Genomic DNA, 24,824 nt, shown 5'->3' on the forward strand with positions numbered 1-24,824 from the left:
TTCTACTTCCACTGATCCTCATGTTTGCAATTCCTTTGTATTTAGTACTTTCTGTGAATTTCATTAATATGTCATTTCTCCTAAATCTCTCATTGACTTCAGTGGGAGTAGACTTGGGCCCTTAATGAAGCTTTAGAGATTTTTTCCCCAGTTCAGTATGTTGCTTTTTATCATTATCCTTCATTTATAGTCTTTCAGTCATTTTTAATCCATGCAACATTGACTGTATCCTCGTTGGTTTGACCTGATATTGAGTATAAGATTTCTTAAGTCTCTCTGCCAGGGGATGTTCTTAAAACACCTGATACATTTATAAAAAACATTCTTAAGTTGCTGAACACCTTTGCGCTGTGGTAACTTACTCTTTTTTTTTTGCTGCCCCTTTCTTATCCCTCCCATGTTAATATTTAGTTATCTTTCTTCTTTTCTAAATACAGCACAAGTTTGTTTTTTAACCTCAAATCTTTGAATACCCTCGAAATCACACTGGCCACTTCTTATTTGTTGTGCAATTTTTCACAGTTATTGTGTTTTGCCTAATAGCATCACAAATTGCCTAGCCTTCTTCCACGTTGTTGGGTTTTCATACTTCATCTTATCACACCTAAAAGGAGACCAAATAATTCAAGTTCAGGAATTTGTCAAATGTGCTCTCTTATGCAATTAGTGCTCTGTAGCAGATGCTCATCATCATTTTCTTTCATTTTTCATTCTTTGTATTTCTTTAGCCAATGTATTTCACCATCAATATCTTCATTGTCTAACTGTAGTTTGCTGTAGTACTGTAATATTTAAGATATTAAAATTTCAGAGAAAAATAGAATGCATTAGCTGGACAATGTGAAACATTTCAACCTCCAAGACATAGCTGTGTGGCAGGCATGAGAAAGGCAGGTAGTTGAACTATAGGGACTACATACTAAAAAATATAGCATTGAAAATGATATAGTCTTTTATCTGTCAGCACCACCTGGCACTGGGGTTGTAAACAGTATATCTGAGCCAACATCTGGCAGGAAAAGGAAAAGTAGTCATCATGATCCATTTTAGTATGATAAAGAATGTGCAGAATGATAAGTCTAGAATTAATATCCTTCTAAAATATAGTTATAAAGTAAATTTTTATGTCACTTTTCCAAGGAGTGGTCTGGAAAATACAATTCCATATAAGTACACGTTACAACTTTGGAAGAAAGGAGCAGATCACCTAGGCTGACTAAAAATTATCCAGGTAATCAGCTGTGTAAATCAGCTACAGTACTTAAAGCAATTAAATGTTTACAGTTACTTAAGAGAACAAAGAAATTCTAATGTTTCAGCTCCTCTTGATTTCATCAAGTCAATATTTCAGCACTTAAAAGTTCAATTCTAGAAACAGCAGCATGTTAATCAAATACACTACCATCCAGTTTGTGCATGAGGAATCTCTGAATTATATTGGGTCCTTTTGAATTAAATAAGAGACTGATGACTTAATAATGCAATAGCCTAATACAGTTAAACACACTAACATCCACAATACTGCAAGATAAATACATGACCTAAATTAAATGTAGTTTTAAAATAGCTTTTTGGTTACAAGAATTGATTCCTGACCGAGCAATTTCCCATGCAACCAGATGTTCCAGTTCCTTACAATAGAGAACAGTGTGCGTTCACAGTTAAAACGATATCTTAATACTTTAGATGTTAAATTAAGTTAATAAGGAACTGAAAAAACTTGTACTTTCAAACATCCTGGCAATTCTAGTTATAAAAATGTTGTGTATATCAGTGAGAACTTACATGAAGAGGAAATAATCCATATATTGCTAGACATAACTATTTATATATTAAAAATATATAGTTTTAATCTTCTAAGTGTTGTACAAACTCCAACAAATATAGTCATTTAATCTTCAGCATAGGGGCAGCCTGAGGTTCTGTGTTGTATGTAAAATAGTGCAAACACTACAAATAAAAGGAGGGAGGTTAATAAGAAAATGCTATAAGAGAAAAGACAGAATAATTAAAGAATCCTGGGAAGTTATGTATTAAAGACAGATCACAGTAACACAGAGGGATAAAAGTTCCTTAGTGATTCACAGCTTGTCATGAACATACAGCTAAGGGTAGCATAAAATTCCTCCTTTACCTGTAAAGCACCGTTTCCCAAACTTGGGACACCGTTTGTGTAGGGAAAGCCCCTGGCTGGCCGGGCCAGTTTGTCTGCTTGCTGCATCCGCAGGTCCGGCTGATCGCGGCTCCCACTGGCCACGGTTCGCTGCTCCAGTCCAATGGGAGCTGCTGGAAGCAGCAGGGGCCGAGGAATATACTGGCCGTCGCTTCCAGCAGCCCCCACTGGCCTGGAGCAGCCAACCACGGTCAGTGGGAGCCGCGATCGGCCAGACCTGCAGACGCGACAGGTAAACAAAGTGGCCCGGCCCACCAGGGGCTTTCCCTACACAAGTGGCGTCCCAATTCGAGAAACACTGCTGTAAAGGGTTAAGAAGCACAAATAACCTGGTTGGCACCTGACCAAAAGGACCAATAAGGGAAGAAGATACTTTCAACTCTGTTGGGGGGAGGTTTCTGCCGTGTGTGTGTGTGTGTGTGTGTGTGTGTGTGTGTGTGTGTGTGTGTGTGTGTGTGTGTGTGTGTGTGTGTGTGTGTGTGTGTGTGTGTGTGGTGTTCTCTCTGAGACAAAGAGAGAGACCAAGCAAGTAATCCAGTTCTTATTGAAATGATACATCTAATATTACAGAAATAGTAAGTAATAGCAAGGAAATGCGTTAGATTATCTTTTGTTTTAGCTTGTGAATTTTCCCTATGCTAAGAGGGGGGTTTATTTCTGTTTTTTTATAACTTTAAAGTTTTGCCTAGAGGAAAATCTTCTCTGTTTTAAATCTTATTACCCTGTAAAATTAGTTTCCATCCTGATTTTACAGAGGCGTTTCTTTTACTTTTTTCTTTATAATAAAGTTGTGCTTTTAAGAACCTGATTGGTTTTTAGTGTCCTAAGAACCCAAGAGGCTGTTCTGTGCTCACCTTGTTAACCTATTTGGTTGGTATATTATTCTCAAGCCACTCCAGGAAAGGAGGTGAAGGGGTTTGCGGGATATTTTGGGGGAACAGGAACTCCAAGTCATCCTTTTCCTGAATCTTTGTCTAACTCACTTGATGGTGGCAGTGATACCATCCCAGGGCAAGGAATTTATGTCCTGGGGAAGTTTTTAATCTAAGCTGGTGGAATATAAGCTTAGAGGGTCTTTCATGCAGATTCCCACATCTGTACCCCAGCGTTCAGAGTACAGAGGAAACCCTGACATAGCCCCTAAGTCTAAGAATTTATTAAAATTAAGCTCTCTCATGCATACCAACGAGGACTCTAGGTTCAATCTAATGATAAATGCAGTTATGATATGTATCTCCACCCCTTTCTCATGATACACCCAAAAGTAAGTCATTCTTGTTTAGCCTCAGTAAGCAGGAATGTAACCAAAAAGAGAGAGAGAGAGAGAGAGCTCAAACCAATGGAGAAGCCCTAATTCTCCAATACCATTGCTTTTGTTTGTTTGTTTGTTTTGTTTTGTTTTGTTTTTGTTTTGGTGCCAGTTTAACTTACATCAATGTAAAACTAGTATAACAGAGTGGAGAATCAGGCCCTATATTTTATATTTTTACTAGCCTGAAATCAGTAACGTCCAAATCTTAAAAGCCACCTATCTCTAGATTTGTAAACGTTCAGTTTCATGTCGTTCCAACATTTATAGCACGTGCCATTTCTCTGAGTATCGTTGCCCACTCAACCCTCTTAAATGGAGTTGTAACTGAATTGCAGTGGTACAGCACCTAGATGTATGGGTCCTGGTCTATGACTAGGAATCCTAGTTGCTACATTAATACAAATAATAATAATGGAACATTTACAGTGTTCCACTGTAGCTGATTCTGATGCCACTTGAAACCTGATTCTGATTTCACTTGCTCCAATATACAGTAACAGGAACTCTACTGAAGTCAATAATGCTACTTCATTATAAACAGGATTTCTGTTTTGGGGGGCTTACTTCTTTCATTTTTTCAGTGTTTATGTTTCGCAATTTGAAGGTTTTTTTAAGATGTCAAAAATCAGTTTTTTTCAGGGCTTTCCTCTTTATATATACTGTAATGAGTAGTCTCTTTGTAATGTTCTCTAGTGTGCATTAACATAGTGCTGCTTCAAACAGCACTACATTAAAATGCACTAGGGAATCTTTGGTAAGCACCAGCAGTCTACATGGACCAATTAATGCGCAACAGGTTAGTGCACTTTAGAAATCACATCCTTGTAGTCTGCATTATTGATCCATGTAGACAGGCCCTTAGATGCAAGTAACCATTTTTCCAGTGTTTAGTGGATAAACACCAATTTATTTTTTTGTTATCAGGGGTGTTTTATTAGTGCTTATTGGAAAGAACTGAAAAACAGAAGTCCTTCTTTTAAGTGAGATCAGAACAGGTGCCTCATGTTAGTTTTATATTTAACTATTTTTACAATAAGAGCTCTTCAAACAGAATCTATGTAAGAGAGGGTTACTCATCTTGTGCAGTAACTGAGGTACTTCGAGATGTGTCCCCCCGTGGGTGCGCCACTTCAGGTGACGGTGCATCCAGGGGCTGTGGATCTGAGATTTTCAGTAGCATTGCCTGGTCAGGCCGTGCATGCGCAGCAAGTGTCTCGTGGCGCCACTGGAGTCTCTTCAGCGCACGCACGGCCAGTTCTGCAGTTCCTTCTCTACCATCGAGTCCACAAGTTGAACTCCAAAGTAGAGGGGAGGAGGATGAGTAGTGGAGCACCCACGGAGGGACACATCTGGAAGAACCTCAGTTACTGCACAAGGTGAGTAACCCTCTCTTCTTCTTAGAGTGCTGTCCCTGTGGTGCTCCACTTCAGGTGAATGTAGAACAGTACCCACTATGGTTGTGGGGAGACTTTGGAGTTATGTGCATAATAGCAGCGGAAAGGACAGTAAGGTCTAATGTGGCATCCACCCTGGAGTTTTGTCCCACCGGATTAGAAAAGCATCCCCCAGGGATAGGGGACCAAGTCCCGCCCTGGAACAAAATAGCAGACATTTGTGGTTCTGTGCTGTGGCGCATAAGTCGATAGCTGGGAACCCCCACTGACGGAATATCTGTTGTAAGACAGTAGGGTTCAGTTCTCATTCTTGCTCTTGTGAGAGCCATCTGCTTAATGTGTCAGCGGTGGTGTTTTGGCATCCTGGTAGGTAAGAAGCTGAGATGTGGATGTGGTGCTGGATACACCAGTTCCATAGTCTCATGGCTTCGGTGCATAGGGAGTGGGATCGTGCCCTCCCTTGTCTGTTGATGTAGAAGATACATTGTCTGTCATCACTCGAATTGATTCATTTCTTATAGGTGGTAGGAAGTGAAGACAGGTGTATCTTACTGCTCTGAGTTCTAGCAGGTTTATGTGAAGGTGTGCTTCCAATGGCGACCACCTGCTTTTTGTCATGTGGTGGTCCAGGTGTGCCCCCAGCCCAGTAGGGAGGCATCTGTTGTGATCATGATTGAAGGAGGTCTGTGGTGAAAGGGAACCTCTATGCAGATGTTCTCTGGTCTTGTCCACCATTGTAGGGATGCTAAAACCTTGGTCAGTGGTGTTACCACCATGTTGGGGCTGTGTTTGGTGGGTTTGTATACTGAACGCAGCCAGCCCTGAAGACACCGCATATGTAATCTGACATGTTTTACCACGAACATGGTGGTGGCCATGTGTCCTAGTAATTTGTGAAAATTACTGGTAACCCCTCTAACAACTAACGGTTTAGCCATTAGGGGGAAGCAGAAGCCTCATGTACACAGTACCCTGAACTTTTGAACTGTCTTCTCTCTTCTGCCTTAAAGCAAAAAAAGCTAGCTCCAAACCAGTTTTCACTGACCAAATAACAGAAGTACTGAGTCTGACAACCACCAATCAAGTGTTAACACGGCAAGGGTCTTTGTCTGAATGTGTATAAAAAGTTTGTGAAATTTCTGCGAGTCAGAGTCTTTCTACCAAGGTGCAAGGCTCTCCTTTTTTCTGCAGAATAAAGCATCTTTCCTTATCCCTGTCAGGCTGTTATTAGCTCTCAGCTAGGCAGACTCAACATTTCGGTAACAGTTTCTGGCAATCCAGATAGGACTCTCCTAGCTCGGACATCGGACTCCGGATGGCTGCAGCGAACTAGGAGCGGCGCCACTGCGGTGTTTAGCCCCTCTTCCTCACTTCACCGCGGCCCCTGGGGTTCTTGCACCGATAAGGTGAGCCCTAATAGGATAAGGAAACGCTATCTGGTTCTGGTTCTGTTCTGTTTTGGTTAACCGGTTATTGTTTTTCTGCTGTATACATTTGGGCGTTAGGTGTGTGGGCAGAACTGAACCTCTCGTTCGTAATTCCTCAGGGTGGAAGCCATCGCGTGCGATGAAGCTCTGAGGTCAAACTGAGATCCTTCTGTCGCGTCCCCTGTAGCAGTCAGTGTAATAGAAGTGGAAAATCCTGGTTTAGACCATAATTCCCTCTGCTCTCTGTTTAATTCTCTGAGTGTCAAAAGACAAATGGGTGGGTCTCAGGGAAAACCCTCTAAGAATAGCCCTTTGGATTATATGCTAAGTAAATGGCCCCTGCCCGGTGTTCAGAAAGGGATGTCAAGAAAGCGGTTTTTACAACTTTGCACCCAGGATTGGCCAGCCCTGGGGACTGCCTGGCCCGAGTTTGGCTCCTTTGATATTCCGACTCATTTAACCCCTTTGTGCCTGATATTGGAGAATCAAGCGCCGGGGCAAATGGACTATTGGTTTTTGTAGGACGATGAAGCTTATCGTCGCTTAAAGAAGGTACAAATCCAGGCCCCTCTATTCCCGAAAGCCTCTGCCCCTCACAAGGCTGATTGCTGGAAGGACACTCCCCCCATGTATTGTCCTAAACCGCGGCCACCCCCGGCGATAGCACAACCACCTGAGGCAGACCTGGAGGCAGCAGTAGTATCAGAACAGGTCTTGCCACCGAAAACTAAGAAAGCCTCAATTCAAGTCAGTAAACCAACTAGTAAAGCAACCAGCAGTGGGTATATTACTTTTCTAACTATTCCTGTCTTTAGCCCATCCCATACAAAAAAGGGAGCACTCTATGGGGAAAAAATAGTTAATATCCAGGCACCCCTCCGAACCATCCCAGTTCCCACAACGGATGGGAATGTTGTAGACCATTATGTCCATGTCCCATTTACTACTGCAGACCTTATGAACTGGCAAACCACTACGCCTTGCCTCAGTGACGACCCAGACGTCGTTCACAGGCAATTCCATGCCATTTTCCAGTCTCATAATCCTGATTGGCAAAATGTGGGCCAACTTTTACATTGTCTATTACGTATGGAGGAGAAAAACCGGGTCCTAAGGGGGGCCCGGGAGGTGGCGGAGGCTGCCAACAATGGCCGCAGCTTTATAACCCTTGCCAATCCTGCTCAAGGAAACCCAAATGATCCAGCACAGCAGGCAGGGTTAAAAAAATTTCTAAATTATATTTTGGCCGGTATAAAACAAGCAGAAGAAAAAACTCTAAATTGGTCTAATGTCCATAATACTGTACAAGGAAAAGAACAGCGCTCTAACTTTTATGAAAGACTTTGTAAAGCGTTCTGTACTTATACTAACAAACCCCAAGGCTGCAAACACACAGTCCACGGTCAGGCTTGTTTTTATCTCTCAGTCAGCCCCGGATATCAAGAAGCGGTTGCAGCAATTCGAGGGAGCTAAGGGAAAATCCCTGGAGGAACTGGTAAGCGTGGCCACCCGTGTGTACTACACAAGAAATAAAGTTCAAAAAAACCAAACAGGTGAGGATGCTAGCAGCCCTTGTAAACGCTGGGAGTAAAAAACAAGGAGAGAGGCAGAAACCCCCCAAGTGGCAACCAAAAACGGATCACAGGGGGCCCCAAGTCGCGCTAATAACATATGTAATTATTGTAAACAACTTGATCACTGGAAAAGAGAGTGCCCAAACCAACGTACCGAACAACAGCCCCGACCTCAACACCAGATGGCTGTGAAAACAACAAACGCTCTCAATAGTGAGGAATAACGGCAACCCGAGGGTCCACTTGTTACCTATTCATATAATTTTACCATTTACGTTTGTTCCTCCACAGACCCCAGGTCCGTTTAACTTTGGAAGGAACCGCTTATTCTTGTCTTTTGGACTCAGGGGCTGCCCTCTCTATGGTTACCGCCAAGCCAAGAAAAGAAAATCTCACAAAATAAAAGCATTCCGGTAATGGGTATAGGCGAAAAGCCATTTGACTGTCCTGTACTGCAGGAGGCTGCTGTAAAAATCTCTGGTGTCTCAGCCTCCCATGCCTTTTTGCTAGCTCCAGATTCCCCAGTTAACCTCTTGGGCAAAGACCTGCTGTGTAAATTACGTGTTCAGATTTTCTTTTCAAATAACAAAATAATTCTCCGGTTGCCTCAAAATCAACTCCCTCAGCTATGTGCCACGTTAACCCTGGCTGCCAAGAACCCAATTCTGCCTGCAAGCCTAATAAACCTGCCTAAGCAACTCAGACGAAAGGTACAAGCCTCCCTGTGGGGCACTTCAAAGGCAAACTTGGGCACTCTTCGGACAGAGCCGGTACAAATAACCCTAAAGCCAAACATTAACATTCCTTGAATTCGTCAGTATCCTATCCCCCAAAAAGCTCTGCTGGGCCTCCGAAATCTTATCAACACATTCCTGCAGTTGGGAGTGTTGGTTCGCACTAAGTCCCCTTTCAACACCCCCATTCTGCCTGTTAAAAAACCTAACCTGAATCCAAAGGGAAAACCGGTATATCAATTTGTCCAGGACTTGCGTGCAGTAAATAAAGTCGTCCAGGCTAGACACAGTGTGGTGCCTAACCCTCACACTATCCTATCTGCCATTCCAGCAGGTACTGCTTGCTATTCGGTAATAGACTTGTGTAATGCCTTTTTCAATATTCCCCTAAATCAAGACAGCTAAAATATCTTTGCATTTACATAAACAAACCCAAAAACCGAAAAAGCAAAACAACTAACCTGGACTCGGCTACCCCAGGAATATGTTAAGTCTCCAACTATTTTTTCCTCCATCCTGGCACGTAATTTAGCTAATATTAACCTACCGGGTGGGTCTACGTATCTCTTGTATGTAAATGACGTCCTGGTTTGTTCCCCGGATCAGGTAACATGTAAAACAAACACTATTTGCCTGCTAAACTGCCTGGCAAAAAAGGAACATAAAGTATCTCCTTCTAAGCTTCAGTTTGTTAAGAACAAGGTAACGGATCTTGGTCATGAGCTCACCCCGGGGCATCGGGCGTTATCCAGTATCCGTATCCAATCAATCCTTAATATTCCACAACCAAAAAGAAAGCATAAAATGCGGGGATTTCTAGGCCTTGCAGGATTTTGCCGTTCCTGGATTCCAGGCTTTGGGGAATGACAAAACCCCTTTTTAAACTGATCACTTATAATGTCAAAAAGCCCCTCTATTAAAACTCTGGGGCTGTAAAAGCCTTCCAAAAAATTAAAACAGCGTTGGCCTCAGTCCCAGCCCTTGGACTCCCCAATTATCAAAAGCCTTTTGTTCTTTATGTATGTAAGCGGCTAGGGGTGGCCTCCGGTGTCCTTACACAAACCTTTGGGCCTAAAAAATGGCCTGTGGCTTATTACTCCCAAAAATTGGATGCTGTAGCACAAAGCTTTCCTGGCTGCCTCCAAGCAGTGGTTGTAACTGGTCTCCTGGTACCCCAAGCAAAAAAAATTACATTGGGCCATCCAATAACCCTACAAACCCCACATGCAGCCCAGCAGCTGTTAGTCCAAAAGGGCACCCAGCATTTAACTAGTCAAAAACTAACTCACTTAAAAGTTTCTTTGTTCTCTAAAACCAACTTAAAAATTAAACAGTGTCATACCTTAAACCCTGCTACCCTGTTGCCTTTCCTGAACAACAAGCATAAGCCCTCACATAATTGCCTTCAAGTAGTACAACATCAAAAAAAACCTCAATCAAATCTTTCAGATGTGCCCATTCCAAATGCTAAACTGAAGCTGTACACAAATGGCTCTGCACGGGTTGTGGAGAGCCAGCAAGTATCCAAATTCGCAATAACTACTCAGTTTAAGGTATTGCAGTCTGCTTCCCTGGGACCCTCCACCTCAGCCCAAGCAGCATAATTAATAGCTCTCACCTAAGCATATAAGTTGGCAGCAGTTCAGTCGGTAAACATATTCACTAACTCAAAATATGCCTTTGGTGTTTGCCATGCCACAGGCCAACTGTGGGCAAAACGCGGGTTTATCACCTCCAGTGGCACTAAGGTAGCACATGGGCCCTTAATCCTAAAATTATTAAAAGCCATTCATTTGCCATCTAAGATTGCTATCCTCCATGTCCGAGCCCATCAAAAAAAAAATAATCCCACTGTCTGTGGCAACTGACTGGCTGATTCAGCTTCAAAAGAGGCTTCCCTACAGCCTTATGTTGCCCACAAATGACGCTGACATCCTCTCTCCCACCAACTCCAGTCCTGGTCCCTTTTACCCCTAAGCCATTAGAAGTTAAGCACTGGAAAAGTATGGGGGCCACCAAAACGCCAAGGGGAAAGTGGGAACTACCAGAGGAAAGAAGGGCATTGCCGCAAGCTGCTTTGCGGCCTGCCTTACTTAAACTACACCAAAAAATACATGGTGCGGCAAAAGCTATGGCAGCTACCGTAAATAAACTTTGGTATGCCCCTAAAGTATTCCAGAAAGCTAAACGGGTCCTTGCTACCTGCAACATCCGTGCAAAATTCAATCCACGGAAAAAACCTAAAGGTCCTCTCAAAGCCAGGTTATGGGCATACACACCCTTTAAACAACTCCAAATTAACTATTCAAAAATGCCTACGTGCCAAGGCTACAAGTACCTTCTTGTAATCGTGTGCCAACTAACTGGTTAAATCAAGGCATTCCCGACTAGACGAGCAACCGCCTTAAAGTTGAAAAAAACCCTATTGAACCATGTCACTCCTAGGCTTGGCCCTCCTAGGTCTATTAACTCCAACCAAAAAACTCATTTTACTGCCCAGGTTATTCAAACCCTTGCAAAGGCCCTGGGTATTACCTGGCTCTCACACACCCCTTAACAACCACCATCTTCAAAACAAGTTAAAAAAAAAAAAATCAAACTCTAAAACTTAAACTCTCTAAACTGTGCGCTCAAACTGGGTTAAAATGGCTTCAGGCCCTTCTGGAAGTTCAAACTGCCCCCAGAGGCCGGCTCCATCTCTCACCCTTTAAACTTTTTTTGGCAGGCCATACACCGAATTTGCTAATCCAGGACCTGTAACTAATTTAGTCACTTGGGGTAACAATAAACTAACCAGATATGTTGTTTCCCTCCAAACTACTCTTACCTCTCTCTACAGGTACGCAGCTCAATTTCAGTCGCTACTCGCTGATGTTCCTGCCCATCAAATCACTCCAGAAAACTGAGTCTATGTAAAAAAGTAAAAACACAAGCCTCTCCAACCCTGGTGGGCGGGCCCCTTCCAAGTCCTTCTTACTTCCCACACTGCAATTCGTGTGAAAGAGCAAAACACTTAAATTCATCATACCCAAGTTAAGCTAGCCCCTAGGTCGGGGCCAAAAGCAAACAACTCCAAACCTCAAGAAAGCTGCGCCAGCTCTTCCCACCGCAACCCGAAAGAGTCTAAAGCAAACAATACCTGGAAGGCCAAGCCTCTCAAAAAACTGAAACTCATGTTCCAACAAAATAAGTCCTAAAACTTTACAAGCTATAAATTTCTGGGTAGTGGTACAATGGTTACTACCTTTCAGTTTGCCCAGCGGTTAAGTCCTTACAGGGATTGGCCACATTAGAACACTTGTCTAAATGCTGGCTGTGTCACCAAACCCGTTCCAAAAAAAAAATAGGGTTGTGGGCTATTCCCTCAAATCTCTCCAAAGTACTCTGTTAACAGGTAGTGCAAAAAACTAAATGGGCATGGGTAAAAAAATATCAGTATAATAAATACGAAAAGGTGTCTAAAGTTTAGCATTATTACTGGGTGGCTAAGGGGGTCCCTCTTTTTAATATTCTTAAAATTGAATATCACCTGCCCCTTTGCTTAAAAAATGTAAAAAAAAAGTAGGCTACCTTCCCCTTAAGGCCTGTGACCAAACCCTTCGTTTTGATGTCAAAACTAAAACCTTTTCCCCTTTAAATGCTTCTAAAAGTGCCCCAAAACCCCCTTGCCTCCTAAACAGGGCCTTTACTGTAAAATCAACAGGCATTCTTTATCAAGGAAAATGGTTCCCCTCGTTCCTCCCATTGGGCCCCGTAAATAACACACATACATTTTATATAAATATTTACTCTGGCGTTGTGTTGCCTCATCCATCTCTTAAAAAAATGTCTAAATGCCCACAGCCCATAAAATCGCTTGCAAGTTTTACAGCTAATCTGTTTGCTGTTGTGTATTGTTGGGGCATCCTGAATGCCACCCATGCCCTAAAACGTTTAAATATCTTCCATTAAAGGTGCCAAAACCGCATAATAAATACCCCTAAGCAGTAAAATATGTCAGTAGCCCGGCACCACCAAGTCGCAGGTAATACCCTTACCTTCTATTTAAAATCCCCCAGCTTGTATTTTATCTGTGGCCATAGCACCTACACAGCTCTCCCTCCCAGTTGGCAGGGTCTATGTGGTGTGGCCCGGGTGTTGCCTAATGTTCAAATCAACAACACGTTAAATTCCAGTCAAATCCTCAACCTAAAAAGCTATTCTCACAAGCTTTTTACTCCCTCCATAAAAACTAAAACCAAGCGCGCCAAAAATCCCTTAGTTTTCAAACAAACATAATTCCATTCCTTTGTTCGTGCACTCATTCCTGGGTTGGGGGTTGCTAAGCTCAAAACAGCAGTTGTAAATATTTCTGCAAAGCTTAAAAGAAAAGCTAATCCATCAATAAACGCTTTCCAAAAACTGCAACAAAAAATTAATAAAGTAGCAAAAGTAGCTTTACAAAATAAACGTGTTAAATGCCATAAATGCTAAAATAGGGGGAACTTGTGCTCGCATCAAAAAAAATGCTGTTTTTATGTTAATCGCTCTGGCTTAATTAAAAAAAATTTACAAGCTATTAAAAAAGCTGCTGTTGTTTTCCATGCTGCATCTCTTGACCACACCTTTAGTTTTAAAAACCTCCTCCCAAACCTTGGGCCCTGGTTTACAGGGGTTTTCCAAACAATTGTAAAGTAAATTATTTTCCTTCTTTTCTTCCTATGTATTGTTTAAGTAATAATGCAATGTGCAAAGTGTGTCTGTAATACTGTAACTAAAAACTCTGCTGCCCATACAAAAAACCAGTATCTATCCCTCCAGCTTAATCGCAAATCGCGTAGTGGGCCTGACAATTTGGGCTTGTCAGGCCTGAAGGGGGGACTGTAAAAGTTACTGGTAACTCCCCTAACAACTAACGGTTTAGCCATTAGGAAAAAGCAAAAGCCTCATGTACACAGTACCCTAAACTTTTAAACTGTTTTCTTTCTTCTGCCTTAAAGCAAAAAAAGCTAGCTCCAAACTGGTTTTCATTAACCAAATAACAAAAGTACAAAGTCTAACAACCACCAATCAACTGTTAACAAGGCAAGAGTCTTTGTCTAAATATCTATAAAAAGTTTGTAAAATTTGTGTAAGGCAAAGTCTTTGTAACAAGGTGCAAGGCTCTCCTTTTTTCTGCAAAATAAAGCATCTTTCCTTAGCCCTGTCAGGCTGTTATTGGCTCTCAACTAGGCAAACCCAACATTTCAATAACAAATTGTACACACGTCCATGCGTTGATTCGTGGACGGATGTATCTGATGTCTATGAGATATTTGATGGCTAGGGCTCTGGCTTGAGTTGAGTCCTGATGAATTCTAGTTATTGTGTGAATATCAGTGTGGACTTCTGAAAGTTTATTTGCAACCTCAGTCTTTGGAAGAGGTTGATGGTCTATCATGTAATTGTTTCTGTCTCTTGTGTTCGAGTGTCCTTTGATAAGGCAATCATCTATGTTAGACGAGACAGAGAGAGAGACAGTATTCACAGAATAAGTTTTAAACAAACAATTTAATACTGTACACAGCAATGATGATTGTGAACCTTGGTTGAGGTAAGGGAGTCAAAGGGTGGAAGAGGGTAGGATATATCCCAGGGAATGCCTTGCTGCTAAATGATGAACTAACACTCGGCTGAGCCCTCAAGGGTTAACACGTTGTTAATGTAGCCTCACACTCCACAAAGCAGCACAAATGGAGGGAGGAGACACAACAGACGCATAGCAGTGGCTGCAAACATTCCCTGCGGAAACTGAACGTGATGATGAACCCACACTATCCCACTGGACTTACCACTCCCTCCACTTTCCAAAGTGCTGGGGGGGTGCATGTACGTGAAAGAGAGTGAGTGACACTGTGTCTGTGAGAGACAGAGAAACGCACTGTGTGCGTGTGAGAGAGACACGCATTGCCCCTTTAAGTACACTGACTTACTCTAAGTATACTGCCTTTTTAAGTATATTAGCAAGTTGAGACAGCAGCTTCTGCCAGCAAGCTCCCTCCATCCTGAGCTCTGTCATGTGTCCCACCCCCACTCTGTGGACATGGGGTACAGGAGTGGGGGGAGGGGGACACCCTGACATCAGCACCCCTTTTTCCCCACTCCCCTGCACAGCAGGCAGGAGGCTCCTGGGAGCAGCTCTAAGGCAGAGGGCAGAAGTAGCACATGGCAGTGGGGGGAGGGACACCTGAAATGCCTGGCACTTGATAGCCTGCTGGGCAGCTGCCACATATGGAATTTAGGGGAGCTGATGGAGGGCTGCAAGCCCACCCTGGTTCCAAGTCACCACCAGCTAGCTCCAACGAGCTGCTCTTCCTGCAACAGTGGACAAAGGAGGCAGCTGCCAAACAACATTGTAAGGGAGCATTGCACAACTTTGAATGAGCATGTTCTTGAATAGCTCAGGGATGTAACAACAAAACAATGTTAACCAGGGCGACCTTGAGTGAGGAGTTATTGTATTGCCAGTGAGTCTTTTACTCATGGTTTATGTTTATGAACCCTGTTTGCAGTGTTTTCCTAAATTAACGCCAAGTTACTTCCCTCCTTTTATTAAAAGTTTCTTTTCTACAGTTAGACTCTGTGCTTACGAGTGGGGAAGTATTCCCTCTCAGAGGTGCCCAGGGGTGGTGTGTAAATTTCCCAGGTTACTGGGTGGGGGCTCGAGCCAGTTCTGCGTTGTACCAATGGAAAGGAACCCCTAGATATTGAACTCTGTCCTGATCGCTACTGGCAACACCTGGCAGAAGGGCTACATAGCACAATATATGTACATTTCATTGTCTGACAAGTAAAATGGGTTGCAAATTAATAGCTTTCCTTACAAAGAGAATTTTGAGTCAAAAGATGTGTTGATAGATTACAGAATCACTCAAACATTTAACAAAAAACAACAAAGAAAGGAAGCTATGTGTCTAATTCAAATGCTTCCCAAAGTAAGTGACCTACTTCCCAATCCCAGTTGTGCAAAAGTCATGAGTGGTTTAAAATTATGAGATATTCCAAATACACATTTTGAGTCCTTCCTGTTTGCCATCTGGTTTTGAATCTTTACTGTACATTTTGAACACATTTTCACACTTTTCTCAAGAATCAGGAAGGCTAAAAATTTACCTTGAAAAAGAAAAAAGAAAGAAAGAAAGCACACTGAGAGCTTCACACAATAACTCAAGAAGCTGAGCCTTTAAGAACATAAATAGCGTGTGATTCTTGATAAAATTGAGTTGGCAGCACCACAGGCGGGTCTCCACTAGTTTTTTGCATTTGAGCAAGTAAAGCAGTCTAGCAAAAGAAAAGTTGCGGGGGGGGGGGGGAAGACTAATCAAAAATGGATCAGAGCCAAAGAGAAGAGTAATGACAGAAAAAGGACAAAGTTTTGGGCCTATTAAGGGCAGTAGTGCTGGAACACTCTACATAGTGGGGACGCTGAAGGCGGAAACCATGTATTTGGGCTGTTATAACTACTTCAAGCCAGGGGGTGCTCCTGCACCCCGAGGTCAGACCACGCATCCCTGATTAAGAGTGTGACAAAGGAACGCAACAAAAGGGAGGCCAACTAGCGGCTTGAGCGCGACGCAGAAGCCGGACCGGCCATGAGCCGGTCACCAGCCCATCTGACCAGCATTTGAGGGTCGTGTGAGGGAAAACCGCGCCGACCTTTCCAGCCGGCAGCCAAGGGACCTTATGCAACTCGGCGATTTTAAAATGCACCGATCACGAAGCTGCTCCTCGGAGCTCCCGTACCAAAGAAGCGCTGCAGAGGGAGGCGAGGCGAAGGAGCTGGCGCCGCCGGGCCCAGCGGGCTCTGTCAGCAGGTGCTCCCCGCACCGCCTGGGGTGACTGACACGCAGGTGACAGGCAGCCGCGCGCACCCCGGCCCCGCTGTCGCGCGGGACGTTCCTCGAGGGGCGAGGGAAGCGCGCGCCCGGGTTGAGCCATCGGCGCGCAGGCGCAGCCCGGACTCTCCCCGCTTGCGGAGACACTGCTGTGAATTGGCCGTTAGGCAGCGCCGCCGGCTGGAACCAGGGAAGCGCAGCCCGAGGATCTCCCAGCGGGGCGGGCGCTCACGTCACTCGGGAGAGGGACCCGCCTCGTTGCCTACTTTCTGGGGGCGGAGCCGCCTCCCCGGCCCGTTACTCACCCGCCACCCCCGGCGGCGGCAGCAGGAGTGTCGCGGTCGCTAGCGCGAGGAAGGCCCATGGCTGCGGAGGGGCCGTTAGCTCCATGGGGCCGGCCGCTCGCGCCGAGATTGAGTCTCGCGCCCCCCCGTAATGCAGTAGAACGCCCGGCGGGGGAGCGCGGCACGCGCGCGGGGAGTCGGAAGAGCGAGCCGACGGGGGAGGGGTGCCCCCCGGGGCGCGGCTAAGCCACTGGCCTGTGTGTGGAGCAAGTTGCAGCCGCTCTAACGCAGGCGTTGCTCGTACTGGAGCTGTTTGTAGCATGGAGGCGCTGCACCAGTACAAATCCTGATTTTTGGTGGCGCAGCACAAACTGCAGTGAAGTGTAGGGCTGGAGTGGACCTCCAGACGTCGTGAGCGTCCAGGCCCCTTGTGCTATGGCAGGCCCAACTAATGCCTGCTAGAGTAGTAGTGCTCAACTTTTCCAGTTTACTGTAACCCTTTCAGGAGTCTGATTTGTATTCGGTGCCCCCCTAGCTTCCGCACACTTAAAAACTACTTGCTTAACTTCAGACATCAAAATACAAAAATGTGTCATAGCACACTAATTCTGAAAAATTGCATATAGTCTCATTTTTCCATATAATTGTAAAATAAATCAATTGGAATATAAGTATTATACTCACATTTCAATATAGAGTACATAGAGCAGTAGAAACAAGTCATTGTTTGAATGAAAATTTGTACTGATGTTGGTGCCACTAGGTAAAAATCTTTTCGTTTGAGGCCTGTGTGACCCAAAGTACCTCCATGTTAGAAGCCTTTGTGTTAGCCTCACTAAACTGTTATAACCTTTTGTACTAATGAGCTGATTGTAACCTTTTGTACTAATGTGCTGACTGTAACCACCTGTGTTATGAACTGACTGCTAAACAATAAGGCAGTAATTAGTAGGGCTGGTTAATATTAGACACTGCTAATACTAAGTAAGATAGACAAAAAGCAGATGTTGTGGCCAAGGACGTGCCTGAGAAAGTAGCCCACACAATAAATAGCATAGAAAGAAAAATACAGGAGGGGGAGTATAAATACTAGTTCCCTGCCTGCGTGCGGTGTGCAGGATTTGAGAATCTTCTCCGTTGCACCTTATTTGAGCTCAAATAAACTTGTGTTTTGCTTCTCCACCCTGTTGTGTTTATTCGAGCAGGGCACACCAGGCCACGAACCGCTGTTGCTTGCCTCTGGCACTTTGTGTCGGCAACTCTGACTTTGCTAGTGTTTTTTATGTAGCTTGTTGTAAAACTAGGTAAATATCTAGATGAGTTGATGTACCTCCTTGCTCCTGGGGGCATTGGAGCAAATGTGGTTGTATCTTAGAGCTTGGCTGTAGACAATGGATCGTGTGGTGTGTCTTGGATGGAAGCTGGAGGCGTGTAGGTAAGTATAGCGGTCAGTAGGTTTCGGATATAGGGTAGTGGTTGTGTGACCATTGACATGAAGATGTCATCAATGTACTCTACTTGCGATACATTGATGACATCATCATCATCTGGACCCATGGAAAAGAAGCCCTCAAAGAATTCCACTATGGTTTTAACATTTTCCATCCCACCATCAGCCTCAGCCTAGACCAATCAACACAAGCGGTCCCTTTCCTAGACACTACTGTGCTAACAAGCGATGGTCACATAAACACCACCCTATATTGGAAACCTACTGACCGCTAAACTTACCTGCATGCCTTCAGCTTCCATCCAGGACACACCACATGATCCATTGTCTACAGCCAAGCTCTAAGATACAACCACATTTGCTCCAATCCCTCAGACAGAGACAAACACCTACAAGATCTGTATCAAGCATTCTTAAAACTACAATACCCACCTGCTAAAGTGGAAAAACAGATTGACGGAGCCAGAAGAGTACCCAGAAGTCACAGGACAGGCCCAACAAATAAAGTAACAACGCCACTAGCCGTCACCTTCAGCCCCCAACTAAAACCTCTCCAGCGCATCATCAAAGATCTACAACCTATCCTGAAAGATGATCCCTCACTCTCACAGATCTTGGGAGACAGACCAGTCCTCACTTACAGACAGCCCCCCAACCTGAAGCAAATACTTACCAGCAACTGCACACCATACAACATAAACTCTAACCCAGGAACCTATCCTTGCAACAAATCCTGATGCCAACTCTGTCCACTTATCTATTCAAGTGACACTATCATAGGACCTAATCACATCAGCCATTCCATCTGGGGCTCATTCACCTGCACATCTACCAACATGATATATGCCACCATGTGCCAGCAATGCTCCTCTGTCATATACATTGGCCAAACGAGACAGTCTCTATGTAAAAGAATAAATGGATAAATATGACATCAGGAATCATAACATTCAAAAACCATAGGAGAACACTTCAGCCTCTCTAACTACTCAGTGACAGACTTGAAGGTGGCAATTTTACAACAAAAAAACTTCAAAAACAGACTCCAAAGAGAGACTGCTGAGCTTGAATTAATATGCAAATTAGATACAATTAACTTAGGTTTGAACAGAGACTGGGAATGGTTGGGCCATTATACTAGTTGAATCTATTTCCCCATGTTAAGTATTCTCACACCTTCTATGGGTCATCTTGATTATCACTTCAAAAGTTTTTTTTCTCCTGATGACTGGCCTCTTACAGTTGGTATGGTTACTTCCACCTTTTCATGTTCTCTGTATGTATAAATATCTTCTGTCTGTCTGTTCTAGTCTATGCATCCGACGAAGTGGGCTGTAGCCCACAAAAGCTTATGCTCAAATAAATTTGTTAGTCTCTAAGGTGCCACAAGTACTCCTGTTCTTTTCACTCTCTAGCTGTGCAGGTACATCTTTTCAGGCAGTTGGCAGAGAGGTAAATCACCGCAGGGCTGGGGACACCCCAGCCTGTGGCTCCTACCCTGAGCTGGGACTAGCTGCTAATCCTGGCTGGGCTGGAGGCAGGAGAGGATGGGTCTTCCTCTTCCTCTGCAAGGGGTGGCTAAGGCTGTGTCAGACCCACCCCCAGAAACCTCCCCCAGCTGCAGGAAGCTCAGCATCCTCCCCTGCTTCCTGCCCCCAGCACTCCTCAGCTATGTGCATACCCATACCCAGACACCCCCACCAAGCTTCATCCCATACACCCAGGATCCCCTAGCCCTTCATACCCAAACCCCATTCCATTGACCCTCAACCCCTGCATTTGGAGCCCCCTGGACCCTGACCCCCTGCCTCCAGACCACCACCCCTGCACCTAGAGCACCCCCACTGAGCTCCATTCACTCAGCCCCCCACTCTGATGATCCCCACACCTGTGCCCCTTTACACCCCCCACACCAAGACCCCACCACTAAGCCCCAACCACGTTCACCTGGAAGCCCTGGCAGAGTCCCATTGCCTCTACACCTGGAAACTTCTCCCACCTCCAAATGAGCCTCTCTGCATCCTGATCCCCTGCCATCTAAACCCCTCGACTGAGCTGCTTGCACCCAGATTGTTCCACACAGAATCATCTCACCTCACACCTGGATCCCCCACACTGAGCCCCTCTACTGGGGATGCACTTGGTATAACCCAGGTAATTCAGGAGAATGGAAGGCCATGAAAGCCAATGAAGTTCTCTTGTTTTGAGCCATAGTATACCAGCTCTTCCATTTTGAGTTTTACTCCTCCGTGTTTGACCTCAGATTGCCCTTGTTGGGAGGGGCTACTCCTACTCCCTCAGTTGCTGGGCAGGTTTAACCTTTGGGCAGGAAACTGGACTGTTACTAGGCGGACTTAGCCTTGGGTGGGAACAGTGTGAGTGACAGATAATGTTGTAATATGTATCAGTTTGGGTTCCAGTATAAATAGTTAGGTAAGCTGTTTGTTTGGCGAGCTTGATCTGAGTCCTGTGTGGCTCCAGGCATCTTATCTGAGCTCAAATAAAGTTTGGTTACTTCTCCACCCTGGTGTGTTTGTTTGGTTGCGAAGCACACCAGGCAATTGACCCAACCGTTGCCACCCTCGGGCACTCTGTGCCGGCAACACCTCCATACTTAGATCCTGCCTGGTTGATCCTGCTGGCCCAGTACCTGGCTCAGAGCAGCAGGGTCCCAGGGGTTCCTGGGGCAGGCCCAGGCCTTGTGTTGTGTCAGGGTCGGGTGCAGCCTTACTACTGAGTCTGTGTCCCCAGGATGGGGGGGTGGGAAGGCTGCAGGGTTATCTCCCACCTTCCTGAACTGCCATGCTGGAGCCTCTGCATTTACTTATTGACAAATAAAACTTGCAGAATTTTTCAGAATTTTAAAATATTATGTGCAGAATTTTTAATTTTTCGGTGCAGAATGCCCTCAGGAATAACCCCCTGGAAAACCTCTGCAAACCCCCAGAGGTGCACGTACTCCTGGTTGAGCACCTCTGCACTAAACTACGCCAGATGAATTTGTCTAATTTATTCTTTAAAAACTCCAGTGACAGAATTCCACAGCTTCCCTTGCATGCTTATTCCAAAGCTTAACTACCCTTATTTTTAGCAAGATTTTCCTAATAGTTAACCTAAATCACTCTTGCTGCAGACTAAGCCTATTACTTCTTGCCTTACTATCAGTGGACATGGAGAGCAAATGAGTATGATCTTCCTTATAACAACCCGTAATATATTCGATGAGCATCAGGTCCCCTCCCCCATCTTCTTTTCTCAAATATAAACAGCACAGTGTTTTTAAACTTGTCTCATAGATCAGGTTTTGTAAACCTTTAATCATTTTTGTTGCTGTCCTCTGGACTCTCCAATTTATCCACATTTTCCCTAAAGTGGGATGCCTAGAATTGGACACAGAACTACAGCTGAGGTCTCACCAGAGTGTAGAACACGACAATTACCTCCTATGTTTTACATACCAAGTTCGTCGGCATTGTTGGCTCATTCAATTTGTGATCTCCTAGGACTACTAGATCCTTTTCACCGGTACTATCACCTAGCCATTTCATAATTATGCATTTGATTTTTCCTTCCTAAATGAAGCACTTAGCACTTATTTTCATTGAATTTCATCTCGTTGAATTCAGAGCAATTCTCCAGTTTGTCAAGGTCATTTTGAATTCTAATCCTGTCCTGAAAAGTGCTTGCAACTGCTCTCAACTTGGTGTCATCTGCTAATTTTACAAGCATACTCTCCATCCCATTATCCAAATCATGAATGAAAATATTGAATAGTACTAGACAGGGCCACCCAGAGGATTCAGGGAGTCTGGGGCAAAGCCGGGGAGCAGACATAAAAAAAGGCACCACCCGCTGCGGTGTTTGTACTCACCGGGCGGCACTCTGAGTTTGCAGCGGCAGTGGCAGCACGTCCGTCACTTGCTCCGCGTCTTCAGCAGCACTGAAGGACCCGCCACCGAAGTGCTGCCAAAGACCCAGAGCTACTGAAGGGCCTGCTGCCAAAGTGCCCCTGAAGACCCGGACCGTGACCAGGTGAGTAAAAATTTAAAAAGGCGCCTCTAGTCAGGGAAGGAATTCTTGGCAATGTACTAAAAAGAGAAATATTTCGCTGAGGAACAAGAAATAATACAAAATGAAATAAAGAGCATAATCAGGAAATGGCACAAATGGGATTACATTTAGAAAAATGCAAACTAATGCAGCAGGGAGGAACATATGAAACATAGATATTCAGTGGGAGGAAGATAATAGGAAAGCATCAATGTTGAAAGACCTGGGTAGCATTATAGAACATTGCAAACTAGTTTATGAGTTTACAATGGAACTGGGCAGAAAAGACTTCAGTGCAATTACGGACTCCCTGCATAGACCAGGAAGGTGAATCATGAATCTGGTGAGCCTGCGCTTGGAATTCTGCACACTTAGTTCTGGGCAGCTAAACAAATAGTTATAGATCATTTGAAATTCAGGAAAGAGCAAAAACAGTTAGCAATATGGAGGGACTGATTTATAAAGAAATATTAATCATAGTTTAAGATTTTCTGATCAGGTCAAGTATCGGAGGGGTAGCCGTGTTAGTCTGGATCTGTAAAAGCAGCAAAGAGTCCTGTGGCACCTTATAGACCAGGGGCTGGCAACCTTTCAGAAATGGTGTGCCGAGTCTTCATTTATTCACTCTAATTTAATGTTTCGTGTGCCAGTAATACATTTTAACATTTTAGAGGGTCTCTTTCTATAAGTCTATAATATATAATTAAACTATTGTGTGTAAAGTAAATAAGGCTTTTAAAATGTTTAAGAAGCTTCATTTAAAATTAAATTAAAATGCACAGCCCTCCCGGACCGGTGGCCAGGACCTGGGCAGTCTGGTGTCACTGAAAATCAGTTTGTGTGCTGCCTTTGGCACGTGTGCCATAGGTTGCCTACCCCTGTCGTAGACTAACAGACGTATTGGAGCATGAGCTTTTGTGGGTGAATACCCATTTCGTCGGATGCGTGTCATAGATTCTTAGGACAGGAGGGACCTTAGTGAAAATCTAGTCTGACCTCCTGTATAACACAGGCTGTACAACTTCCCCAAAATAATTCCTAGGGTATACATTTTAGAAAAAAATCCAAACTTGATTTAAAAATTGTCAGTGATGGAGAATCCACCGCAACCACTGGTAAATTGTTCCAATGGTTAATTACTCCCACTATTAAAAACTTATCCCTTGTCTCTAGTCTGAATTTTTCTAGTCAATTTCTTCCAGCCATTGGATTGTGTTACAGCTTTCTCTGTTAAATTGAAGAGCCTATTATCAAACATGTGTTTCCTGTGTAGGTACTGACAGACTAATCAAGTCACCCCTTAACCTTCTTTTTGTTAAAATAAATAGATTGAGCAGTGCTCCTACAGTCTAAGGCATGTTTTGAATCCTTTAATTATTCTCATGGCTCTTCTCTTAACCCTTTCCAATTGATCAACATCATTTTTGAATTGTGGACTCAGGAATTGGACACAGTGTTCCAGCAGCAGTTGCACCAGTGTCATATACAGAGGCAAAATAACCTCTACTCCTACTGGAGATTCCCCTGTTTATGAATCCAAGGATCACATTACCTCTTTTGACCACAGCATCACATTGGGAGCTCATGTTCAACAGATTATCCACCCTGTCCCCCAAATCTTTTTCAGAGGCCATGTCTACACTACGGGATAATATTGAATTAGCTAAAATCGGTTTCATAAAACTGATATTATAAATTCGATTTCATGCGGCCACACTAGGCACAGTAATTCGGCGTTGTGCGTCCATGGTCCGAGGCTAACGACGCCTACACAGGCACATGATCAAGTGCATCTCTCTCCTGCCATCCATCTCCACCCTCTGACAAACAGAGCAAGGGACACCATTCCTTACACTCTGGCTAATAGCCATAAATCGGATTAACCACACATGAATTTATACCAGTTCTCTTTTAAACACGCTATTATGGTTCGTAGCCGGTAGATCACACGCCTAGGAAACGTAGAGAGCCATTCAAATGACTGTGCTGCGCTCGTTTGGAAGAGAGAACGTACCTGGTTATGACTGTTTAACAATGCTCATCTATTAATCATCTTGGTGGCATCGCCTATGTTCTTGTATTATGGAATAAGTAAATAATTTTTCCTTATCCACTTTCTCCACATCACCATGATTTTAATAGGATCTGTCAGACCATAGTTTTCCTCGTGAGATTTAAATGGGGAGTAAATCTTTTATTATTGCCACAAGGTTATTTTCAGCCTTAAATTCTGTTTTGCCCACGACATTTATTGGATAATCTAGATTCATGAACAAAGCATCATACGTCATACTTAGAGAATGAGGAGTGAGCGTGGCTTTTCTCCTGGAAGCAGAGACTCAGGCCTGGTCTACCACTACGCGTTTAAATCGATTTAAAGAGCTTAAATCGATTAACGCTTGTAACCCGTCCACATACAACGCCCTTTATATCAATAAAGGCTCTTTTAAATCGAAATTTCTGTTACTCACCCACGAGAGGAGTAGCGCTAATTCGATATTTAACAGTAGGTAGAATAAGAACCAGACGAATCAAACTTCTTATGTTCGGACTGGGTAACTGGATCTGACCGA

General features: G+C 44.0%; 1 protein-coding gene and 1 long non-coding RNA gene across 2 annotated transcripts in view; both read right to left on the reverse strand.

The window, feature by feature from the left end:
* The window catches only part of LOC116828723 (zona pellucida-binding protein 2-like), a 35,565-nt gene extending 24,097 nt beyond the window's left edge, over window positions 1-11,468 (reverse strand). Inside the window, exon 1 of the mRNA XM_032787133.2 lies at window positions 11,442-11,468. The gene's annotated coding sequence lies outside the window, so the exon portion shown is untranslated. The remainder of the gene's footprint in view (window positions 1-11,441) is intronic.
* The window catches only part of LOC142046342 (uncharacterized), a 934,987-nt gene that overhangs the window by 769,757 nt on the left and 140,406 nt on the right, over window positions 1-24,824 (reverse strand). The gene's annotated exons all lie outside the window — the stretch shown is intronic.

This window comes from Chelonoidis abingdonii, chromosome 2 (genome assembly GCF_003597395.2).
Source record: "Chelonoidis abingdonii isolate Lonesome George chromosome 2, CheloAbing_2.0, whole genome shotgun sequence".
In the NCBI taxonomy this organism is placed as follows: domain Eukaryota; kingdom Metazoa; phylum Chordata; order Testudines; family Testudinidae; genus Chelonoidis; species Chelonoidis abingdonii.